Here is a 24,051-nt window from a genome sequence, read left to right as displayed (position 1 = left end):
GCTCTTGAAAGTGACTCCAGGTGATAACAGAGACCTAATTGGCTGCTTTCAGCCCAGATTGCTGTCCATAGAATCTGGACCTAATGAGTACTGTTATTAGAAGAGTTTAGTGTTGATCTATGACATGAGAAATATTTCTGGTAGACCAAGGGAATTATAGGAGCTAAGACTGACAATGAGGAAGACATTACCATAAAGGAAGAAGAAGAAGGTGATGGAATGTAATGGTTTAGAGGGAGACAAAGGCCCAAATCAGGCAAAGTCAAAAGCCTCTAGTTTCTAATCTTAAAAGGTTCAAGACACTGGAGGCAAATTACACTGAAACATGACTTGGCTTACTTATATGGTTGCCAGGACACATTTTGACTTTAACAAACTCACTGTTTCACATGCAATATAATGCAACACAGGACTCTGCTCTACACAGCCATGGCAGAAGCTCAGCAAATTCTATTTTATAGTTTCCTTTGACTGAACTATCAAGATTATCCCAGTCAAAAGACTTAAAAAAGCCCAGGTGTAGGCGTGAAGCCCAAATACAGGAGGTGCAGAGGACCAGGCAACCACAGCCCACTTTCATCTGAATTTTTTAATGTAGTCAATTAATAGTTGAAAAACGCATTCTTCCTACTAAAATTTTCCATTGGGAAAAAAATCTGTATTTGACACATTTAATTGTGAATCAGCTGACAACGTTTGCCATCTTGACTCTTAAAGTAGAGTTCCAGGCTAGTTGGTAAGTACGGAGGCACACAGGGGACCAGGAGATGAAGCTATGAACTGTCTTTCATCTTGAGTCCTAGAAATGATTAGTTAAAACATCCTTGGTGCAGAAACATTTATATCTATTGACTTGGAACCTGGCAAGGGCACAAGTGGAAGGTCTCCCTGCCAAGTGGTTTGTAAGACTGAAAAGTAATTGTTCAGGAATTTTAAAACGACTCATGGAAGTCTGATAGTCGTCCTACTTTGAAACTTGAATTTGAAGATGTGTCAAAGAAACATACTTAAGTCTGGAAGTCAGAGGCACTTAGGTTTAAATCATACTATGCTGCTTATGACTCATAAGACATGGTGCTCAAGAATCACTTTGTGGCTAAGGTTCTGAAACTGTACATAGTAGAGAGACAATGGAATCACTTAGCACATGAGTGTAGGTTAAACTAAATGTGTTCAGGAAGCACCTGCTCATGAAGGTATCAGTTAAAGCTAATGCACTTCTTCAGAGATTCTGAAGAATTTTGGAGAATATGTGCTGATGCCATCTTGATCTCTTTGTTGCAATATACAGGTATGCTAGAGATATCCATGTTGATTTGACTGATTTTTACTTAGGAAAAGCATTTTTTTGCATAACCTCTAACTTCTCTTTGTTGCAGTTCAGTGCTTTTTAATATTGGCTGTACACTGTAGACCCTGTGAAACTTGTGACAAAACTATCAATGATACTTCCATCCCCAGAGATTATGATGGATTTAGCCTGAATTGTATTTCTACAAACTAGATAAATATAATAAAAATGCCACAAATCTATCGAGCTAGGAGAATTTTAGAAGAAACAGTGGTTAGGCATAGGCTACATTGCTGGTGTCCATCAATAGCCATTGTTGATTCCATTACACCAGGACCCACAGAAAAGGTGCAGCACAGAATCATTCCTTCCAGTTTAGATCCAATTGGTGATTGGATATGGTCCTACTGCCTTAGGGGTAAAATGACTTTATGACTAACTAACTAAATCCTTTTAGATAGATTCCTCAGGAATCTATCAGGAGTCTTGAACTGAAGTATACTTCATGAAGAAGCACAAATTTGTACATCTCTTCTTTGGTTGATGGGGCAGTAAAAATCCAAGTCTTTCACTCAAATCACAAGGGTTTGAGACCCTCCACCCTCTCCTGTTCTATATCTCCTAATGTGACTTCTTTCGTTTTATACATGACATCACTCAAAAACTAAGTCTTCAATTAGGGTATGCTGCCACCAGCTGGCAATAAGGGCCTCACGTGTACTTAACACAACTGGATGATAAATTGTGCAGTCACACATTCATTCATTCAAGATTATCTTTTAAATTTTGAAATACAAAATGTAAATTTTAATTTTATAACTCAACTTCTACATCTTAATGATTATAGAACTTGTACATTTAGTTGTGCACAAATGTCATACACATGTGAAACTCTTCATTTCAGCAGGAATAAGAGTTAAAAGAAATTAAGATAAAAGTCAAATTAATATCTTGTTGTCTCCAAATAATTACTAGACAGAGTTTGATCAAAAATACTTACTTATATTGTTCTATAGTCAATTTTTATTTCTAATACCATTAGATGCTACTGTAGGAACTTAGACCAACACGTTAAAATTTATTCGCAAGGATCCTCAAACATTCTAGAATTTTTTTTTTTTTGCTATTAAATGCTAACATGCATCCCACTAATGGTTTGATTTTGGCCAATGATACTCTTAGTAGTCATCTTTTCACAAAGTAGGACTACAGAAGACCACAATATAGCTTTGTGTTTCTCCTTTCTGTGCTGATTCCTCCTGACAAATTGCTGTAGCTTAGAAGAGAAAAAAAATCTTCAAGGGCCAAGAGTGAGATGGTTACCTACGTGTGACTTGAATGTTATGCAAAATCATCTTTTTCTACCAAGATGAGTTTGAATTCAGTATCACCTAAATCTCTGATACAATGACTTTACTACAAAAAAACCCTTAAGAAATATTCTTAAAGCATACTCTTTACACAAAGAATTGATAATTATTTTTGTCTATTCTGTATATAGCACTATGTTCAAAAAACCAATCTCAGTAATTTCCTGCCCTCTTAGTTAATATCACTGATGATAGGAAACATTGCATGGACATACATCAAACTATAAATGTATTTTTGGATATGGGGGACAAAGTCCCATGTTTGAACTGTATGAGACCTGGTCTCAGTCTCTAAGGTGACTTATTAGAATTCTGACCAAAACTTCTGTTAATGCTTTGTAGCAATACTCATCACTTCCCCTATGTCCTAATTAGCTTTAATTGTCAATTTCATACAGCCCAGAGTTCCCTGAGAAAGGGCTCTCTCTTGAGGAATTACTCATGTAAGATTCACGTTGGGCATTTCTTTGAGGGATTGTCATGTTTGTTAATTAGTGTAGGAGGACCCAGCCCACTATAGGCAGCATTATTCCCTAGGTAGATGGACATGGGCTATATAAGAAAGCTGGCTAAGAAGGAATCTGTTGAGTGAGTCAGAAAGCAGCATTCCTCTACATTTTCTACTTCAAGTTTCTTCTTGAGTTATTGCTCTGACTTCCTCTAGTGATGACATGTAAGTTTAAGTGAACCATTCCTTCCTTAAGTTGCTTTTGTTCAGAATGGTTTTTATCACATCAACATAAAGGAAACTATGTAGAGAGAAATCTTGAGAGGAACAAGAAGGAAAGGTACTCATGGAGCAAAGGTGAGAAAACTACTGCAGCTTGCACAGACAGAAATAGGGACCTCCTCTCAAGTGATGGTACTCTTATTGATAAATAACATTTTTATTTAAACTTTAAGCTAGCATTAACAAGGTCATTGAGTGAGACATATTTTTACTTTTAAAGTTGGTGAAAGATTCAAAGCATTCATAAACAAACTAAAAATCAAGATTAAACTCATTAAAACTCTTGTTATGTGTTCTGTAAATTCCTGTCCCCACAACTTTCATTTTGCATACGTAATTTAACCAGCAAAAACTTATACATACATAAGCAGAGGTGACACACATGCATACAGAGATGCCTCAAAGATTAGCTTTAAGTCCACCATGGGATGATTAGGTTCATGTGGAGGATAGAATGGCTAGAAATTGAAGGAAAATAAATTGGAAGGAAGTGGACAGAAATCAACAGAATTTTTTTGTAATCAGCCCTTGCCTTGGGTTCTGGATCTTAGATTCTGCCAGAACTTCTATGAAAACCCATAGGACTGTGTTTGTTTCTCTTCTTCAGGGTCTTATGGTTCTACTTCAATGACTTCTACAGATGTCCTGTTCTCTGAAGAATTTTGCGGTCCTTAAGGAGTACTGACTGGCAGAACTGAGTCCATTACTATGACTACAATGGACACAAGGACCACCATTTCCAGTCCCCACTATTTATTATGGTAAAATCAACAGCATCTGGGAGAGTGTTAGAAATTCTAAGTCTTAGGCCTTTCTCTGGACTCCGACAACAGAAAGGACTTAACTCGATCCCAAGGTCATTCTGACACACAGAAAAGTCTGAGAACCTTGAGTACAGGGAAATGGTTCATGGAAGACACTGGGCAGATTCATCACTAGGACTATAGAGAGATCCAGGTCTCTACTTCTCTCCTGCCTATACCTTTATCAGGAAGAACTTGCTAACCAAATTTGTTTGACTTTAGGACAGGGACTAAGTTGTCAGGATGAGGATCAAAGTGTGAGACATATAAGTTGGAGCATCCTAGCAACAATAATTCACTCTGTCACTACATGAATCTGACAATCCATGATTCTTTGAATGGTTAACTCCATGAACTTGACTGTCTTACCTTGGCCCTACCTCCATGAGTGATCGGGAGGGGATAACCCATATCTTTCCCCTCTTGTTTCCATTATTTTTTTGGTAGCAGTCCCTCCAGAACTGAGTTTTCTGTATTTGTGTGTTACTGTCTCTTCTACTCTTTCTATTTGCCTTCTGTGGTTTGATGGTGAAATTTGGGAACAGGATTGATACAGCCTCCCAGTCTTTCTGGATGGGCTCTGTAACTTCACTTGACAATTTTAAAAGCAGTAATGCAGTTTAGGAAAACACAGATGCTGTAATCCTCCCATTTTTCTAAATTGTGTTCCTTGTTCATATAGAGCCACATAAATGTAGTAGGAGTCAGTCCTGCTACATGTAGTACTTCTACTACTACATGTAATAGGAACATTCCTTACAAGCATACCACATTGAGAGATATTTTGATGCCTTTGGCCATATATAGAGAGTGTTGACTTATTTTCCACACAGATTATGCTTCCTCAAACCTGGGCCTCTGCACAAGAGAGTTCTAAAGAAGAACGCTGAGTGGTTAGGTCACCACAATACCACAAACACTTCCCCAGGTGTGTGAACTGAAGAGGCTCCTGACCGGAAGAGTTTCTTCTTCCATCTTTCCAGAATTAGATTAATAATTTGATCTTTATGGGATTAATGAGAAGGAATGTGTAGGAAATGTACTTCAAGAAGTACTAGTACAGATGTTTCCTTTATTAAACTTTTTGTTGATGTTTGAGAATAATATAGAAAACAATAATATCTTTTAAACCAAAGAGGCCCATAAGTCTTAACTGACTTCTCAAAATGCCACAATCTGCCAGTGACAAATACAGGGCTGGACCCACAGGGCCCACCTTTCTGTGCCTCTCACCATGCTCTTCTTCCACACATAGCAAACACATCATCTTATTTTTGTATTTTTTTTGACATTTGAATAATAGCCCCTCCACCGTCCATTTATTTTCCAGTTTAATATCAATACATCTCCGATTCAATCTCTCGGAACTTGATGTCATCACTAACACCATTAGTCATCAGCGTCTTACAGAGTTGCAGGTAAGGCAGCATCTGGAGTGAAGCAGTTCTTCCAATTTGCATTTCAGGTGGATCAGCAAAATGTAGCATCAGAGCTGAACGTAAGTCATGATAAAGCATCTTGGGGGTACGCAAAGGCTCTGTAGTAGACTCATGCACTTTCCTCTTGAACCAACAGAAACCCTGATGACTTCAGTCAAATCTTCCAATAAAATCAAGTCAAACTTGGAAATGTCCATGCATACAATGAACATGGCCATTTCCAGAGTAGACTGCTCTCATGGAACTGTATGGAGCTACTTGACTGCACTAAAGACTGTATAAAGATGATTTTCAAAGAAGGAGGAATGAGTTATACCTAAACCATCTTAAAGGTCTATCTGCAGTTCTCTTTTAAACCTAAGAAAGATCTCTAAACTCTTTCAGATTTTCCTTCACAGAATCTACTCTTAGACTACTCGAAACTAGAATTTTAATTTGTTCTTCCAAGATGAGGTAGAAAATAACCCTGCCACACACTTGTAGACTCTTTCACTATACCTTTTAAAACCTCTATCTAGTGGTCAATGTGCTACCCAGTGATGCATTCATTTATTATTCTACTTATTCTGTAATTTTAAATGTTTATTAAGCATCTTATAGTATCCTTTATAAACTGGATTCTAGTATTCACAAGGGACACAATGTTGAATAACTTTTGCTCATGAATCTATGGCCTTTTAAGAGTTGATAGACATTTATTTATAAGTATAATATATTTCTTAGGTAACCTCTACACCAAATGGAAGGACATATGGAGGGAAATTAAATAAAAAGAATAGTGAATAGGTAAACCATTTGGTAGCATGACAAGGGATGCTGTGCTTATTAAAGTGACATTTGAGCTAAGACCTGAATGAAACTATAGAGGAAGATGTGGGATGCATCTGGAGGAAGAGCATTCGAAGTAAGGGTCACAATGATGAAGACTTGAAGGTGGGAGTGTGTTTGAACTGAGTAAGGAACCAAAAGGAAGTCAGTGGACTGTAGTGAAAAGAAGAGTTTAGATAGATTCTCTCTTCTTAGCCTATGGGGGCCAATTCAGGAAACAAAAGTTGTATGGGAGAAGAAATATTGAGTAGTCTTCTTCGATGCTTTTCTAAGTAAGAAAGTGCATTTGAGTAGGTTTCTGATAGTAATACTGAGTAAGCTATTAAGAAGATCAAAAAGTCAAAATGCTTAGAAGGTCAAATCAGAGCACAGGGTGAGTAGAAATCTTATTTACTGACATAGGTCACTACATGGTCACATAGTGTTTCTATATGTATTTATATATGTGTGTATGTATGTATATATGTATGTAATAGTGTATGTGTTTGTGTATGATATAGCCACTATAAATTCTTAATTATCTACTCATCTCCCCTCCTTATAATTGTATGTTTTATGACTCACCATGGTGCCTCTTATAGACACATTGAAGATCCTTCTTTTTAAATATTTGGATTTTTAATAAAAGTAATAGAACTAGGCTATTACATAATGAAAAGAGATGAGAAGATTCATGGTATAGAAAGCTCATTTTAGCTGTAGGATGGAGCATGGATTGGGAAAGGACTATAGCACTTTGGAAATGTCTGCAGATATCAGCGTGAGAAGGTTTTGGCTTGGACTACAGTGACATGAAAATGGAATAAGCCTGATATTGCAGACACATTTTGGAAGCATTGAATTATCAGGATCAAAGAATTAACCTACTTGTCATGTCTTGATTATACTTATTAGGCCTGAAAACACCTCCATCAAGGCTTAGAGAGGGAAGAGAAGTGTCAAATTGCTTGTACAGAAGCTGGTACAGGAGGAAGTCAAATGTGGTCTTTAGGGTGGGGCCCTCAGAAGATGATGAACTAGTTCCAGGAAGAGATGATACATCTCTTTGATGTCCTGGTGGTTTTTGACTTTTTCTTTATGAAGCTCACCATTTTCTATCTAAGTATTCCTTTCCACAGTCTGCCTTCTAGCAAAACCATTTAATGATTTTTACTACAGCCCTATTTCTAGATGCTCCTACTTAGGCTGCTTTAGACTTATAAAATGTGAAAAGGCTGCCATTTTTCCTAATGTTCAAGTGTACTGCTTAAAGTTAGGCTGACTTGAACCTTGCATCTGTATTTAGTAATTATGTGGCTAGCACTATATTTCTTGGAACCTCGGTTTCTCTACCTGTGAAATGATGAAAGTTGTACCTACCTCATGGGCTTTTATTAGGACTTTAAAGATAATACTGGGAACTTCTCATTTCTGGTTACACGTAGGAAGCTCAAAAGTTACCACTTCAACCTACCTACAAAAAAAGATATCAACAAAATAACATTGTTACATATTTTTAAATCCACATGAGAAGGGCATAACGGGATTATTGCTTCTCACATTGAAGACAACTGATGGAAAGATACAAATGGCAGAAACAGAACCCTGTGAGCTGAAGCCCCCATGGAAAACAGCACCAGGGTAGGGAAAGCTGAATTTAGAATTGACAAAGTGAGAGAAGCTGGGGTGGAAAGGCCAAGGGAGGTTTCTTAGAAGATGTGGCAAAAGTGATACATGCACCCTGAGTTCTGTTTCCTTCTTCTGTAACAAGGTCTCATAAGGAAGGGCAGAGGGAGCTTTCCCTGTGCCTGTGGTGAGGGAGGAGAAAAGACACCTACAGAACTTTTGTTCTCAGTCAGGAGGGGATGTTTAACCAGAGCTTGGCCTGATTGAGTTTTATTAGAATGTAGCTCACCTGGGAAAAGAAATACTGGACCCCAGACCACTTTAATCTTCTTGTACTACTTAAAGGGGAGAAAAACCATCCCGAGATACACTTTGAGGTATACAGTTCAGAAGCACATGTGTACACACACACACACACACACACACACACACACACACACACACACAAACATACACACGAAAGTTCAGTGTCTGTTATGAATACATATGTAAAAGTCTGAACTACATATCAGTAAAATATTAAGAAATCTAACAAGATACAGAAAGAACTACATACCATGACCACTTGTGATTGCTTTCAGGTATGAATTTCTGACTTAATATTTGGAAAACAATAATCTATTACATTACTAAGAGTAAGAAGAAAATAATATGATCATACTAATATATGTAAAAAGTAAATTTGTGGAAATTAACATGCATTTAATTATAAATAGAAAAGTACTTGATAAAGATCGTCTCCAAAACATATACACTAAATAATAAAATACTAAAAAATAAGATAGTATCAATGACAACAAGAAAAGCATATTTCCTATTAACGTTTCCTAAATGTCTTGTCTAGTATAATAGCACAAGAAAACAGAACAAAAACATGTACTGACTCGAAAGAAGGGAATCAAAGCATCTTTGTAAATGTGATGTTGCCTATGAAGAATATCTAGCATAAGCAATAAATAAAGGAATCCCAAACCAATAAATATTTATAATAAGCCTTCGTGATTCAAGATGAGTGCGCAAAAGTAAAGTACTTTCTTATATACCAGTGAATGAAAAAGGCATTAAAATTAAAACCAATACCATTTACATTAGTATTCAGGAAAAGATGTATATATATATATATATGCACAGAACGTATAAAATATATATAATGTCTATGTGAGGAAAACTACAAAGCCAAAATAAAAGAAATCAGGATTTTTTTTTGGTCTTGGTGCTGCAAGCCCATTATCTCATCTATTCAGGAGGCTCTGACAAGAAGAAAACAAATTCAATGACTGTCAGTACTGAAGAGTTCAAACAGGTTAGTGAGGAACTTAGTAAGACCTTGCCTCAAAATAAACAACAGAAATGTAAAGAAGGCTTGGAAAACAACTGAATTGTAGAGTGATTTTCTAGACTCTCTAAAATGTATGAGGCTCCAAGTCAAGCCTCAGTACCAGAAAATAAAAGGAAGGAAAGAAGTCAGGCATGCAGGAAGGAAGGAAGGAAGGAAGGAAGGAAGGAAGGAAGGAAGGAAGGAAGGGAAAGGAGAAAGGGAGGAAGGAACATTTCTTGTTCATTGATCCGAAGGCATTGCTGTCAATATGTTCTTTTAACTTTACCTATAGATCCAATTCAATTACAATAAAAATATCCACCGTTCATTTTGTGGATTAACAAATTAATTCTAACATTTACATAAACTAATTCTAATATTTATATAAATACATATATAGACTAGCAAAGATACAATTGATTAAAATAAAAATGGAAGACAACAAAGTTGGAGGCCCAATCTATTCAACTTCAAAACATACTGAAAACTGTGATAAAACAAGAGGGTGGCTATTAGTAAAGGTCACTTTGGCCAAGCGAGAAAGACAGAAATCCATATATCAGTAGAAAACTTTGATGAAGAGGAAAAAATTCAACAAAGCAAAGATCATCTTCTCAAAAAAGGAGGCTAGAGTGATTGAACTGTGACATACAAACAAATATAAGATAATCCAGATCCATATGATAAGTCTTCCACAAAAAAATGTAAGTCTTAAGTTGATTGTAGACTATAGTTAGAATACAAAACAATAAAGCTCCGAGGTGATTACACAGGAGAAACTTAGATGATCTTGGGTATGATAATGGCTTTTAAAAACCTAATTCTAAAGGCACAACTGTGAAAGAAGCAAGGAAAAAGCTGGAATACCTCAACACTAAACATTCCTATGAGAAAGGCAGTGCTGTGAGAATGAGGAAAAACAAATCAAAGACTAGAAGAAAATGTTTACAAAAGACACAGCTACAAAAAGACAATTACTCAAAAATGCAAGTGACTCAACAATAAGAAAACTGACCATTGTCTAGATCTGGGTAGGGGTTGAAAGTTTACTGCCTGCATTGTCCTTTGGCTGGTGCCTTAGTTTGAGCGGGACCCCTGGCCCAAATCTGCCTATCATAATGTTCTACTTGTAGGTTGCTAGGACCCTCTGAATCCTTCTACTTTGCTATTCTCCCATGCTTCTCTCATCTAGAGTCCCAATAAAATGTCCTCCCCTCTGTCTCAGTTTCCTGGTAAGTGAAGGCTTTCGTGGGACATGCCCCTTGGGCTAGTATGCAGATATAAGTGAGTATATACCATTTGAGTCTTTCTGCTAGTGGAGAGTGGGATATGACTTTCTCACGTACTCTGGTGCCACACATTTGACCATGTCCCCTGGAGGGGGAGACCTGGTGGCACTCAGAGGAAGGACAGCAGGTTACCAAGAAGAGACTTGATACCCTATGAGCATATACAGGGGGAGGAAATCCCCCTCAGGAACAGTCATAGGGGAGGGGAGTAAGGGGAAAATGGGAGGGAGGGAGGAATGGGAGGATACAAGGGATGGGATAACCATTGAGATGTAACAAGAATAAATTAATAATAATAATAATAATAATAAAAGAAAACTGACAACTGGATTTTAAATCCACTGAAAGCCATAACAGAAACTCATCAAAGAAAATATAAAATGACAGCATATGAGAAGCTGTATATATCACATCCCATCAGGAAAATACACATGATAAGTTTAGATATGATCACACACCTATTAGGATGAATGGCCTGACATCAAATGGGGGCAAAGATGCAGAACAACTGGAAATTTCATTCTCTGCTAGTGGGGTTGCAAATGGTGCAGCTACTCTGGAAGGCTCTTGGTATCCTTTTATACACATTCTCAGTGTATGTAGTTTTTTTGTGTGTGTTTACTCAAAGAAGTTGCTATGATAAACATCTGTTCACAGGTGTTCATAGCAGGCTAGGTCATAAATGCCAAAACTTGGAAACAAACAAGATATCCTTTTCCAGGTAAATAATTCTGTAACTATCATATATCAGACTCTACTCAGTGTTGAAAAAGAGTAAGGCATAAAATCATTAGTGAGAAGAAGACACATCCCTATTGCCATATTCCTAAATGGCTATATTCCACATGATTCCAGCTATAGGGATTTCCTGAAATGATCAAACTATGAAGACAATGAAAAGATGAATGCTTTCCAAGGTCAGGGGATCAGGAAATAGGGTTGGCATCAATATATTGAGGGCAGAGGATTTTTAGTGAAAACGGTCTGTTTAATACCATTTATGTGGACATGTGTCATTATAGATTTGTTCAAACCCACAGAACATACAACACTAGCAATGAACTGTAATGAAAATTATGTATGATAGTAACATGTCATATAACTTTATCACTTCTAACGGCTGTACTGTTTTGGTAAGGGATGTTGGTAATGGGCATTTCTAGGCCCCTGCTCTGTAAGGGCTATATGTAAACTTCCTATATCATCTGCTAATTATTTCCTCTAACTTTAAAATGCTCTAAAGATGACAGTCCATTTTTTAAAAGAGAACACCGTTGAGCCTCCTAGAAGCAGGTGTTGTGGAGACTGAAGAAGACACCTTCTAATGAGGTGGACTTATAGTGGTGGGAGGGGAACACCAATAGACCTACAAAACCTTCCACCCCAAATTTACCTTGCCTACAAGATGTGCAGAGATAAAGATAGAATAGAGACTGAGGGAATGTCCAACCACTGCATAGCCCAGCTTGAGACCCATCCCATGGGAGAGAACCAATTCCTGACACCATTAAAAATAATCTGCTATGTTTACAGACAGGAGCCTAGCATAACCATCCTCTGAGAGGCCCCACCAAGCAGCTAATAGAATCAGATGCTGAGACTCACAGCCAAGTGTTAGACAGAACTCTGGGAGTCCTGTGGAAGAGTAGGGATGAAGGGGGGCTGATGGAAGGACCCTGAGGCAACACAGATGCCACAAGAGGACCAACAGAGTCAACTAACGTAGATTCTTGAGGGCTTGGGGAGACAGAAGCACCAACCAAGGAGTATGCATGGACTGGAACTGCGGCCCTTGCACATGTGTAGGCAACTTGCAGTTTGATCTTTCATCTGCTAGTGAGTTAATTGGGTGCTGTTTATGGCATGAATTCTGTTGCCTGCTTTTGATCACATCCACCTGGCAGGACTTCCTTGTCTGGCCTCGGTGGTTAGAAGATGAGCTCAGTCCTGATGAGACTTGATGTTGCTGGGGTGGGTTGGTGGTGAGGGGGCTCCCCTTTTCTGAGGAGAAGGGGAGGAGGAGAAGGGGAAAAGGTGAGAGGGGAGACTGGTAGGAGAGGAGGAAGGGGGCTATGATTAGAATAAAGTGAATATATTAAATAAGTAAATAAATAAATGGGTGGGGTGGAGGAGAGTAGATGGTATGCTATGTGAAAAACAAAAGACAGCATTGAATGAACACGTGACACAGAGCCTGGCCAAGTATCATAAGTTAGTAGACCCTCACCAAGGTAACCATTTGTATCCTCATGGGGCAATTTTCAGCAAAAGATATAGCAGGGCCTGCTGGTAGCTAGATGCCCATCCCATATTCGATATCCCTTCTTGAATTGCCTTCTTTCCACAGTGATTGATAATTTGTTGGGAATAGCTGAATCTACTCTCTTAGAAACCTTAGTGGAGTAAAATTCATGCTTAAAAGAAAATTTGAATGATGGTGCTCTCTACACTTTCTGAAGTACCCTATGCAATACCTGTTGCACAAATGAATCTTAGGGATGAGGAGGGATGAGTGAGTTCCAGCAGCCCACCAGTGGGACCTATTTTGGGTGGGGGAGGGTGAATGACTTTGTTTTTGTTCAGGGTAACAGAAGAGCTGACAACCTTGGGAACCTTGTTATATTCTGCTGTATCTGCTTCCGTTTACAGGGTTTTGATTAACACTTTACCCATACAAACTAGAATATTTCTTCTTGAAGTAATGGCGAGAACAGTATGTGTGGTAGTTTCATGACGAGGGACTCAAGCTGAACGTCCTGATTTTTAATTCTTACCATTAATCTTCAGCTCCCACTGTGTGACCTTGGACAGGCAGCTTAACCTTGCTGCTTTTATTTTCATGTCTATAAAATCTGTATCACGATACCATGATATTCAATGTAAATATGAAATGATACTTTCAAGATGCTTCTCAGAGAAAATAAATGGTGACAATTGCTAAAAGAGCTTGACTTGTGTGGAGCAAAATCTCTCTCTTTTTTTTTTTAGACTCACCAAGATAAGAAACTTATTTTTTCAAGGTTGCCAAATACAAATAGCCAAAGTACTATGAATGTAACGTTTAGTTTCTGATTGTTTCATTGTTCTTTTGCTGTGTATGGTTTGATTTATATATGTGTGGTAACATAAATGTATATATAAAAATTAAAAATTTACAGCCTTAAGACAAGCCCCTACCTATGGGGAATTTAAAGAACTACTCAAGAAAGGTAGCAGGCTTTTTTTTTTAATCCCTAGATGCCCAGTCATCTAAACTGCAAATATGCTGACAGTTTCCTGAGTCCACTAGTTAATTTCATCCCATTGAACACACCAATTCCATACATCTCAAAACATCTAATGAATCCATTTAATTCTATTGAATTTTGTACTCCATTTCATAATTTAAAAAAATCTGTTGTGTCTTTAAATTGATTTTAACCATTTAATTCACTCTCTTTACACTCTATAGTATATTGCACACCATGTCTTAATTAATCCAAGCCAATCCAAGCCCATCCCATCAATCCCATCCCATCTATATCCATCCCATCCCATACCACACCATACTGTACTATTCACCCAATCCATACCCATCCCATCCCATCTCATCCCATTCATCCCATTCATCCCATCTCATCCCATTCATTCCATCTCATCCCATTCATCCCATCTCATCCCATTCATCCTATCTCATCCCATTCATTCCATCTCATCCCATTCATCCCATCTCATCCCATTCATCCCATCTCATCCCATTCACTCCATCTCATCCCATTCACTCCATCTCATCCCATTCATCCCATCCCGTCCCACTCACTCCATCTCATCCCATTCGCTCCATCTCATCCCATTCATCCCATCTCATCCCATTCATCCCATCTCATCCCATTCATTCCATCTCATCCCATTCATCCCATCTCATCCCATTCATCCCATCTCATCCCATCCCATCTCATCCCATTCATTCCCTCTCATCCCATTCATCCCATCTCATCCCATCTCATCCCATTCATCCCATCTCATCCCATTCACTCCATCTCATCCCATTCACTCCACCCTATTCTATTCCATCCCATGTCATTCATCCCATCCAATCCCCATCCATCCCAGACAAGCCCAGCACAGCTCAGCCAATTCATCCTATTCCATATCTATGCATCCAATACCATTCCATCCCATCCCGTTAATCCCACTCTATCCCCTTTATCCCAGCCAGTTCTATTCTGTCTAATTACATTCTATCTATGCTGTTATACTCCATGTAATTCCATGTCTCTCAGAGTATGTTGACTTAGAAATAAAAAAGCATAAACCATAGACTTATGCTTTGCCCACAACTGTTTAACAGGAGTATGTGTCCTTCAATTGTTCTGGAATAGCTGGGGATTTCTCAGATGTCTATGTTCTAAGCTAGAAATGAGATCTTTATAGTTGTGCACTATATCCCCCATGTTTATTCCAATTTGTTATGGTGACTTCCCTATCTTGAAACAATTATAATAGCAGCAGCTGGTTGGTGGGTATGCAGGCACATGGCTTACATCTTTTCATTATAGCAATGAACTTCCTCTCTCTGAATAATGTTTTCCTGAACTTTTCTAGACATTTCCTGTAAATGGAAAAGGTGATCATTTCTTCCTCCTATTTACTTCCTTTTAGTACACCATCTGGATTCTGGTTATGTCTCATGTTTAAAAGTTTAAGGAAAAGATGTGGGGTGTGTGTGTGTGTGTGTGTGTGTGAGAGAGAGAGAGAGAGAGAGAGAGAGAGAGAGAGAGAGAGAGAGAGAGAGAGGCAGAGGCAGAGACAGAGAGGCAGAGACAGAGACAGAGACAGAGACAGAGAGACAGAGTGACAGGCAGAGAGACAGAGACAGAGCATTATCTTGGAGCATCTTTAAGGCAAGTAGTATAGCAATTAAAGAGCTAAGTTGCTTGATGATATCAAGACTGACCAGTGGTTGTGCCTGTGACCAACTAGGATTTTAGCACCAAAAATATGGGGTGATGGTGACATACTTGTATTGCTCAACAGTGACACCTATTGACCCAGAGGGCACATTCATCTCCCAAGTGAAGGAAAGAAAGTGTTAGGATTAAAAACATAAACAGCAAGAAACAAGCTAACAATGCTGGCAATGTATGGGAAAGCCATCTATCCCACAGAACTGCTCTCCCTGCTGCCAGACTTGAATTAACTTTACTTAGCATGAAATCAATGTCAACAGAATCAAGGTGTGCAAAGCTGTAGAATAGTTAATCAACACTTTGAAACTAACAATGAATTCTGCTCAGTTTAGGGAAACCGAGGCTCATGTTACAGCAGTGACTTTTATGAGGTGTCATCCAGTAACTAAGCCTGGAATCAAAACCAATTTCCCAGATCAAAATCCAGAAGTCTTATTACATCAAGGTAATAATAATGCTTTTTTTTTAATTTCCAAACTTCAGTTCTATATTAAAAACAAAAAACAAAAACAACAAACTCAAATTAAAGCAAATAGCACCAACCCAATCCAACCCAAGAAAAATCATGGGAGACCCACTCATAAAAATGTCCAGGAATATCATTCAGAACATTCAAAATTACTGAAGATAGGAATCACATTTCATCTTTCTTTTGTCTAGTCCCTGGCTTTTAAACTTACAACTAGACCCCTTCCCTCCTCCGATATGTATGTTATTTTCCAACTGGTACATGGTTGTAATGGCTGGCCAGCATCGTATGCCTGCCTTTTTCCAGATTTAGCCTTCTTCTAACTTATGCCCTCTCCTGACAGTTCTTACTCATTTCTCATCGGGTGTGCACCACTTACCCTGCTGCTGCTGCTGCTTCTTTCTCTTCTTCTTCTTCTTTTTCTTTTATTTTTTCAATTCATGGAAATGAATCAGATATGTGATGGCGTCATTCAAAAGAGAAAGCTAATTAAAAAGGTCCCCTTTCCTTCCTTTTGGAGACCTTGCAGAAGTTTCCCCTTTTAGGAGACACAAGCCAGGAAGGAAGTTCTTCAGCACATCTGTGAATCGAGGTGCTGGCTCCAGTCTGGAGGAAGTTGAGTGAAGATCATTCCTGGTTAAGACCGTAGGTCCCAAGAGATGCATTTCCAGCTGCTTTGTCTTTCCCAAGGCCAGGATGAACCAAATAAGCACAGTGTTCTCCAACCAGAAGCAAGGAGATAAACAGGAACATTAACTGGAGAGTCAGAATGACTGCATTGTTAACTAGGTGAAAGGATAAACGTAACAGTAAGGATGGGAGCTTATATCCTACTTATCTCCACTAGGTCTTATATCCACTGCCCCCAAAGAGCTCCCATTTGAAAGATAGGGAAGCTAAGGGATTAAAAAGTCAGCCACTGTCAAAACTAAAATCTGAACTTGGTCCATTTGGTTGTGGCATGTACCCTTCACTCACTTTACTGCTGATTCTCACTCATCCCCCAGCACTTGCACATGCAGATAATTATAACTCAATTTGAACTGACAAGCAGGAAGTAAACTGTGCCAAAAACAGGAGTAAAAAGATAGTAGTAATCCAAAGAAAACAAAAGAACATTAAATTATTAACGTTTTATAATTGGGGAAATTTGCATGAAAATACATCCTATCTTCAATTATTTTTAAGGAAATTTGGAGAATTCTATACTTGATACTGAAAGGCAGCGGGTTGATGAAGCTACGTTCTTATGAATGAACCATGCTGTCTTCTGTGAACTTCTGGTTTCACCCCTCTCAGCTTCCTCCTCAGTACTGAGTGAACTGGCTTTGTGTTCTTCCTCATCTATTTCCCTTACAGCTAACTCACATGACAACATATAGAAAGGTTTGTGAGTTTGTGTCTCCTGTTTTGTAGTTCTGAAGGCCTGGCTCTTCACCCAAAGTGAAGCTGTACTATACTGTCTTTGAGCAAGAATCTATCAAAGCTAAATATACCTTCCTTTAAAAAAATAAAATAAAGTCCACAGGTGATAGGACAGCATCTTCCAGGGAGGTGGCAGAGGAAGAGCAGCCTCATGTTGATGTGGACACACTGGGGGGGGGGGGGACCCATGCTGGGCCAGGAGGTTCCTCAAAAGGCAGGGCCTAAGTCAGGGTGGGTAGGTACTATATATGAGCAAGGGTCAAAGATAGGTTCTAGACAGCACTAATTTTATATCTATCAGCAAAACAACCGAAAAGTTGCGATCTGGTTACTTTGTTTATGCTACAAGGTAAGGGTGTATCGGCTTTAGAAGAGCTGCATTTTGGACATCTTTCATATGGGTGGTCAAGAGCAGTGATAAGATTTTCCAACTTGTGTATGACTTTTCTTTTCATAACGCCAGCACTGAAAACTAAAAACAAATACAGATTTACTTTTTAAAAAAAAAAATCAAGAGTAGGTGTTGTAGGGAGATGTCTCTTGGGTGAAAACACAAGACTTAAGTAAGACCTGAGTTCAGCTGTTAGGCCCCACCTGTAGCCAGACATGGCTACACCTTCCTGGAATCTCAGAGCCGAGGGTAGGACACAGAGACAATCCTTCTAGCTGAAAATGTGTCTCATCTGAGCTCAATGAGTAAATCTCTCTCAAGGAGATAAGGTAGAGAGTGATACTATAATGGGACACTCACTGACCTCTAGTCTCTGCCTATGTCCATAGGAACACACACAAACACACACACACACACACACACACACACACACACACACACACACACACACACACACACAAAGGGACTAGTACTATAACTGTTTTGTAGGTGGGTTGGGTAGAAGCAATACCAATTCAGTGGATAGCTGCTGTTAGTCATATGCTAAGGTCAGTTGGGTTAGTAACTTTGGACACAGAAGATCACCATATTAGGGTGACCTCCACTTCTGACCCTCCTCTCTCCACTTTCAGAGTGTTGAGATTCTTGGTGCACACCAGCATGCCTGATTTCATGTGGCGTCAGGAAGGGAGCCCTGGACATCTCAACATTCAAATGATGGTAGAATTTGTGAAGCACTTTAGATATTAAATTGCTTTTATGTGCAATGCCTTACGAACTGCTTGGGAAAACTGTCAGGGGTCGTGGACAAATAGGCTTTATAGTCTGCCAAAGACCCTTGCTTTCTATAGAATTGAAAGCATCAAAATTAATTAATAAGTTGTCTACTGCTGCCCATCCATGTAACTACTACCAACTTACCAGGAGACTTTAAATTTGAATCACCTTGGGCAGACTTTTCTTCCAAGACATTGTGATGTTTCTCTTTAAGTAGTTTCAGCTACAGATGCCAAAGTTCTCTCTTGAGTCATCATTGGGCATGGGGCTTTAAGAATCTCAAGAGGAAACTTGAACATCCTTTCAGTAGACTCAAAAAGGAGCCACAGACTCTGGCCTTAATACTATCCTTGCCATTGACCCAGGCTTAAATCCTCAGGTTCTTTACTTAGACAATAAGGATGATGTTACCAGCTGAGCCTACTTCACTAAATTGCTACGGACCCTACTGAGAAATCAGAGACAGCCTAATGTGACTAAGTTACTGTCAGGGTATGAGTGTCTTCTTAACCTTTCAATTAAACACTGATTCAAATTCTCTTTCCTTTTTAATGAAAGGGTCTCGCACATACATTTTAGGCTGGCCTTGAACTCGTTACATAAGTGAGAATGGCCTTCATTTCTGATGCTCCTCTGTCCACTTTCTGAGTGTTGAGATTGCTGGTGCACAGGAGTGTGTCTGTTTTTATGTCCTATTAGGTGTGGGGCCCAGGGCTTTGCACACAATGTGCACAAACTCTACAGACTACATTATGTCTCTAGAAAGATTTAATTGTCTAAGGGTGTGTTGGGACATTTGTATCTATTCACACAGAGATATATAAGCTATCTTTATAGTAAAATCTTGGTCACCAGGAAGTTTCAGCTAGGGTGACAAAACAAGGGAACTGGTTGTGTTGGAAGGCTGCTAGGAAAAACAAATTGAGTGTTGTTAAAATTGAACATTCTTTGTGTGTGTGTGTGTGTGTGTGTGTGTGTGTGTGTGTGTGTGTGTGTATGTGTGTGTACTGTCAAGGCTAAGAATTAATGATGAGGTGTAGGAACATTGGGGTTGTTGTCTGAAGATGTGGCCTTAAATTTTGTACAGGTCTTTAGTAACTGTGTCTTAAATACGTGACTTTACGTCTTTTTAGTCTTCAGTTGTGCTGTCAGGAAGAAAACCATGTTTGGAAGTTACGTCTCTAGTGGATGCCTTTCCTCTCATGACCTTACCTACTCTGGAGTTTTCGTGATAGCTTTGGACCAACGTTGCATTTCCCTCTCCTTCTTGTTCCCTCTTCTCCTCCCTCACTGATTCATTTAAGTGGGGTCCACTCCTCTTCCCTTCACCCCCAAGTTGCCCAGACCACAAGAAGACATTTCTTCTCCTTATGCTGAAAACCCCCAATAAGTAAATACAGGCTTGTAACAGCAAGATCTACTTAATGTGATTTGGGTTCTGCCTTGGGAGCTAATGCTGCAGGAAGTGTTTGAATGAGCTGTGCTGTCCTTACAGAAGGCCAGGCTGGATCCAAGAAAAAAAAAATTGTAGTCAAACTAAACAAACAAATGGCTCACTGAAGAATGGGAAAGGGGGGGAAAAGAACTGGCTGCTTGTTCTTTTTCTAGCTAATGAATTGAATTGATACAGGAACTTCATCGTGTTCTCAGGGAAATCCTGTTGGCTGGGTCTCACTCCTCAGAACTACTAAATTTAGGTCACAGCTCAGTGGAGAACAATTACAGATCCTTAATAAAAGATAATTTACCCAGTGACAGCCAGCAAGACAGCTGGGCAGGCGTTCTTATTTTCTTGTTAATGTTATGGGGGCTGGGGACCGCGAGTAGGGATGCGTGTTGACAGAAGGTCATAGTCTGACCTTGCACGTCCATTGCTTGATCTGCACTGTGGTGTGTGCCAGCCCAAATGATCACAGTGGCTGAAAGCTAAACCGCATGGCTCTCTCTTCTCTTAGTGTTTTTTCTCCCTTTAGTTTTAGTTTGGTTTTAACTTTTATAGTCAGAGTCTCATGCAGGTCAGGCTGGCCTCAAATTTTCCCTATAGCCGAGAATACCCTTGAAATTCTGATCTTCTTGCCTCCACTTCCCCAGCCCTGGGATTCCATGCCCCAGTTTATTCAGTGCTGGAGATCAACGCAGAGTTTCCTGAAACACTTGGCTTTCTGCATCAAAGTAGAATGAAAAGAAGCTGAGAAAGAGCAAGGGATAGTGCAGAACAAAGAAGACAAATTGTGGCTGCTTTTGCATTCCCAACACTTACCTGCCTCCTTCGGCACATTGCTGCCTCTGCTCTTAAACCATGCTGCCTCTTCCAAACGCTTTCACACACTTTGCCATCCCTGTCCTTTTGACTCTTTGCACCACCCTCTGGCCCTCTGAGCTAGTTAGGTTCTCTTCCCTTTGAATAGTTCATTGCTGTTCTAAACCTTAGTCTAATTGTCATCTCTATTTGAAAGTCTCCTGTCACCCTTCAAGGCATGATGTGACACCTTCATCTGCTTATCCTTGATTTTTATCATTAAAATGTTACTGATCAAGTCGTCAAGTTCTTGGTGCCCTGGTGTAACACGCTGCATTGAAATCTGTGGTCTTAAATCCTAATGATGTCTTTGTTTCTGAATACAAAAGGCATTCCCCACATTTTACTCTCTCAGAGTTAATCTGATTTCTTTTCATTTTTGTTAGTCTTTTGAGGATTTTGTGCAGTGTATTTCCATCATATTCCTGTCCACACTGTGAACTCTTCCCAGATATACTCACTCTTCCCTACCCACCTGGCTTTGTAACTCTTTTTTATAAAATTCAAGCCCATATACTGTGCTGCCCATATACTCTTGGGTATGTGAAGCTATACACTTAAACACTCTCAACCTCTCCCAGAAGCTTTTAATTGCCAAAAACTCTTTAGACTTCATGTTTGCCTCCACTCCCTATGTTGTGATTTGGTCCAGCATGAGCTTCCACATGCTTTGCACATGCTGTCATAATTACTGTGTGTTTACGTGGTTCTTCTACCTTGCCTCATCCAAAAAACATTGTTTTCCCACAGTCATCCACCACCTTGGGCACTGAGAATCTTTCCACATCCTTCTATCCAATGGTCCCTGAACCTTGGAAGGAGAAATGTACCCTAGATGTTTCATTTTGAGCTGAACATTCCACAGTAACTTTTCTCTCTCCATTTTAATGAGTTGTTTCTTCTCAATCCACCCATGAAGTTATGGGTGAATTTGCACTCTGAAATAGATATGCAGTTCTCATTCATCAATGTGCAATTCTGGAACTTCTTGCCATTTGTTTCCCGAAAGCCTAAGAAAGATTCCATCTTTAGTTTGGGGGACAAACTTTCTACTACTGTGTGCCATACTTCCTAGTATACCTGGATGTGCTGTTCTGCTCTCCTTTACACAATCTTTCTCATTTGGGAATTTTCACATTTACAAACAGTATTGGATAGTATATCTAAGCATTAATCCTTTTTCTTTAATTTCATTTGCTTGCCCCTTCCTTACTCTTCAGGCAAAGACTGACTTCTAGTATTCTTCTGGGAGCCATCGCTGATCCCCTTTTAAATTTAAGAAAGGCTCCTCATTCTCCACTCTTGTGGGAAGAGCCTCTGTGGGGACTGCCTCTGACATGAACTCTGGTGAGCCCAATTTGATCATGTCCCTTTGGTGGGAAGGCCAGGTGGGCACAAAGAAGAGGAGGAAACAGGCTATCCAGATGTGACCTGACAGGCTGTGGTGGGAGAGGGGGTCCCCTACTGTCTGAGGTCTAGGGGAAGGGAATAGGGTGGAAGAGGGAGGGAGGTGGGAACTGGAAGATACAAGTGAGGGGATAACAATCAGGATGTGATCTGAATAAATTATAATAAATTAAAATTTAAAAATAAATAAATTCTACCAGGGGAAACTGATACTACTAAATGAGAGCAGCATTCATCTGTAACGTAGGTGTGTAATGATATGGTTTGAAATTATAAAAAGGATGGTAGCCTTTCCTTGGAAAAAAATACTCCTAAATCTTTAAAAATAAAATAAAGAAAGAAAAAGAAAATAAAGTGTTCTTTCTTTACTCAACGGCAGCTCTTAAAAGCATCCTCAGTCTCCAGTATTTGCACCTTTGACAGTGAGCACTTCTGGAGTAGGAATTAAGGGTGACTGAACACTACCCAGCTAGGGACTCAAGACTCTCAACTTACAACAGATGTGTTTTTAAATGAACTAATGCATGCAAATGAGTAACCTAAGGAAGGTATAAGCACAGATAGTAAGAAAAGTGAAAATAACTTTACAGTGTCATCTAATCCAAGTCAGAATAAATAAGGTTAAAAACATAACTGATGACAAATATTAAAATGAATGCATGGACAGGGAACTTTTATCCTATGTTGGTAGGATTGCAAACTGGAGCAATTAGTGTAGAGAGTCCCCTCAAAGCCAAAAGTATATATTATATGATGCAGATATGCCACTCCTTGGTATATACCCAAAGGACCCAATATTCCCCAACAGAGATACTTGCTTGGCCACACTTATTCCAACTCTATTTACATAGGGAATGAAAGCAGCCTACATGGTCAATCAACTGATGAATGGATAATGAAAATGTGGCACATATGCACTATAGAATTCTATTCAAGTGTAAATAAAACTGAAATCATGAAATGTATATGCAAATGAATGGAACCAGAAATATTCTGAGCGAGCAACGCAGACCCAAAAAAGGACAAGTGTCATATGGTCCTTTTTTATTTATGGACCCCAGCTCTGGTTCTTTCAGTGCATAACCTGGAATAATTGTACAAGCCAGCAAAATCAGAAGGCACTACTGTAGAGGGAGGGACTCCAGAGCGGGAGATAGCAGAACACAGGTGTGATAAAGGAGGAAGCTGAAAATGGATGGAAGACATAATTAGGAAGGTTCATGCAGAGGGAGAGAAAGAGGGGAAGAATACATATCAGTAAAGATGTTGGGGAAAGCTATAAGAAAATCTATTCCTTTGCCCACGTAGAGGGATACACCCCCCCACACACACACACACACAAGAAGCACCATGTACTAACTAACAAAACTTCCAGTGCCAAACAGTTAATACTTCCCTCCAGGTTGTTGAGCAGAGGAGCCCAACAGAACAACATAGGATATCACCAATATTCTTGGTTGAGTGTCAGAGCATGGAGGTAAGTAAGATCTTATTGCTAGAGGTAGTGCTCACTATATTCTATGGTCACAGGATGTGAAGAAATCAAGCTGGTATTGATCCGGAAGCATTCTGCCACAGCCTTAAGTCCCATATTGTCGGAGGGTAATTTGTAAGGTGACAAAGGATGAAGTTGTCAGTAGTGCTAACTGTAAAGCCTGAGG

The 24,051-nt window shown here is 39.3% G+C and overlaps 1 long non-coding RNA gene across 1 annotated transcript in view; it reads left to right on the top strand.

The window, feature by feature from the left end:
- The first annotated feature begins 4,047 nt into the window (after positions 1–4,047).
- LOC311579355 overlaps positions 4,048–24,051 on the top strand; it is a 30,713-nt gene continuing 10,709 nt past the window's right edge. Inside the window, exons 1-2 of the long non-coding RNA XR_014773129.1 lie at positions 4,048–4,152; positions 5,525–5,612. This is a non-coding gene — a long non-coding RNA (uncharacterized lncRNA). The remainder of the gene's footprint in view (positions 4,153–5,524; positions 5,613–24,051) is intronic.

This window comes from Acomys minous, assembly GCF_964271855.1.
Source record: "Acomys minous genome assembly, chromosome: 12".
Classification (NCBI taxonomy): domain Eukaryota; kingdom Metazoa; phylum Chordata; class Mammalia; order Rodentia; family Muridae; genus Acomys; species Acomys minous.
Note: the sequence above shows the minus strand (reverse complement) of the source record. Positions and strands in the feature narration are given on the sequence as shown.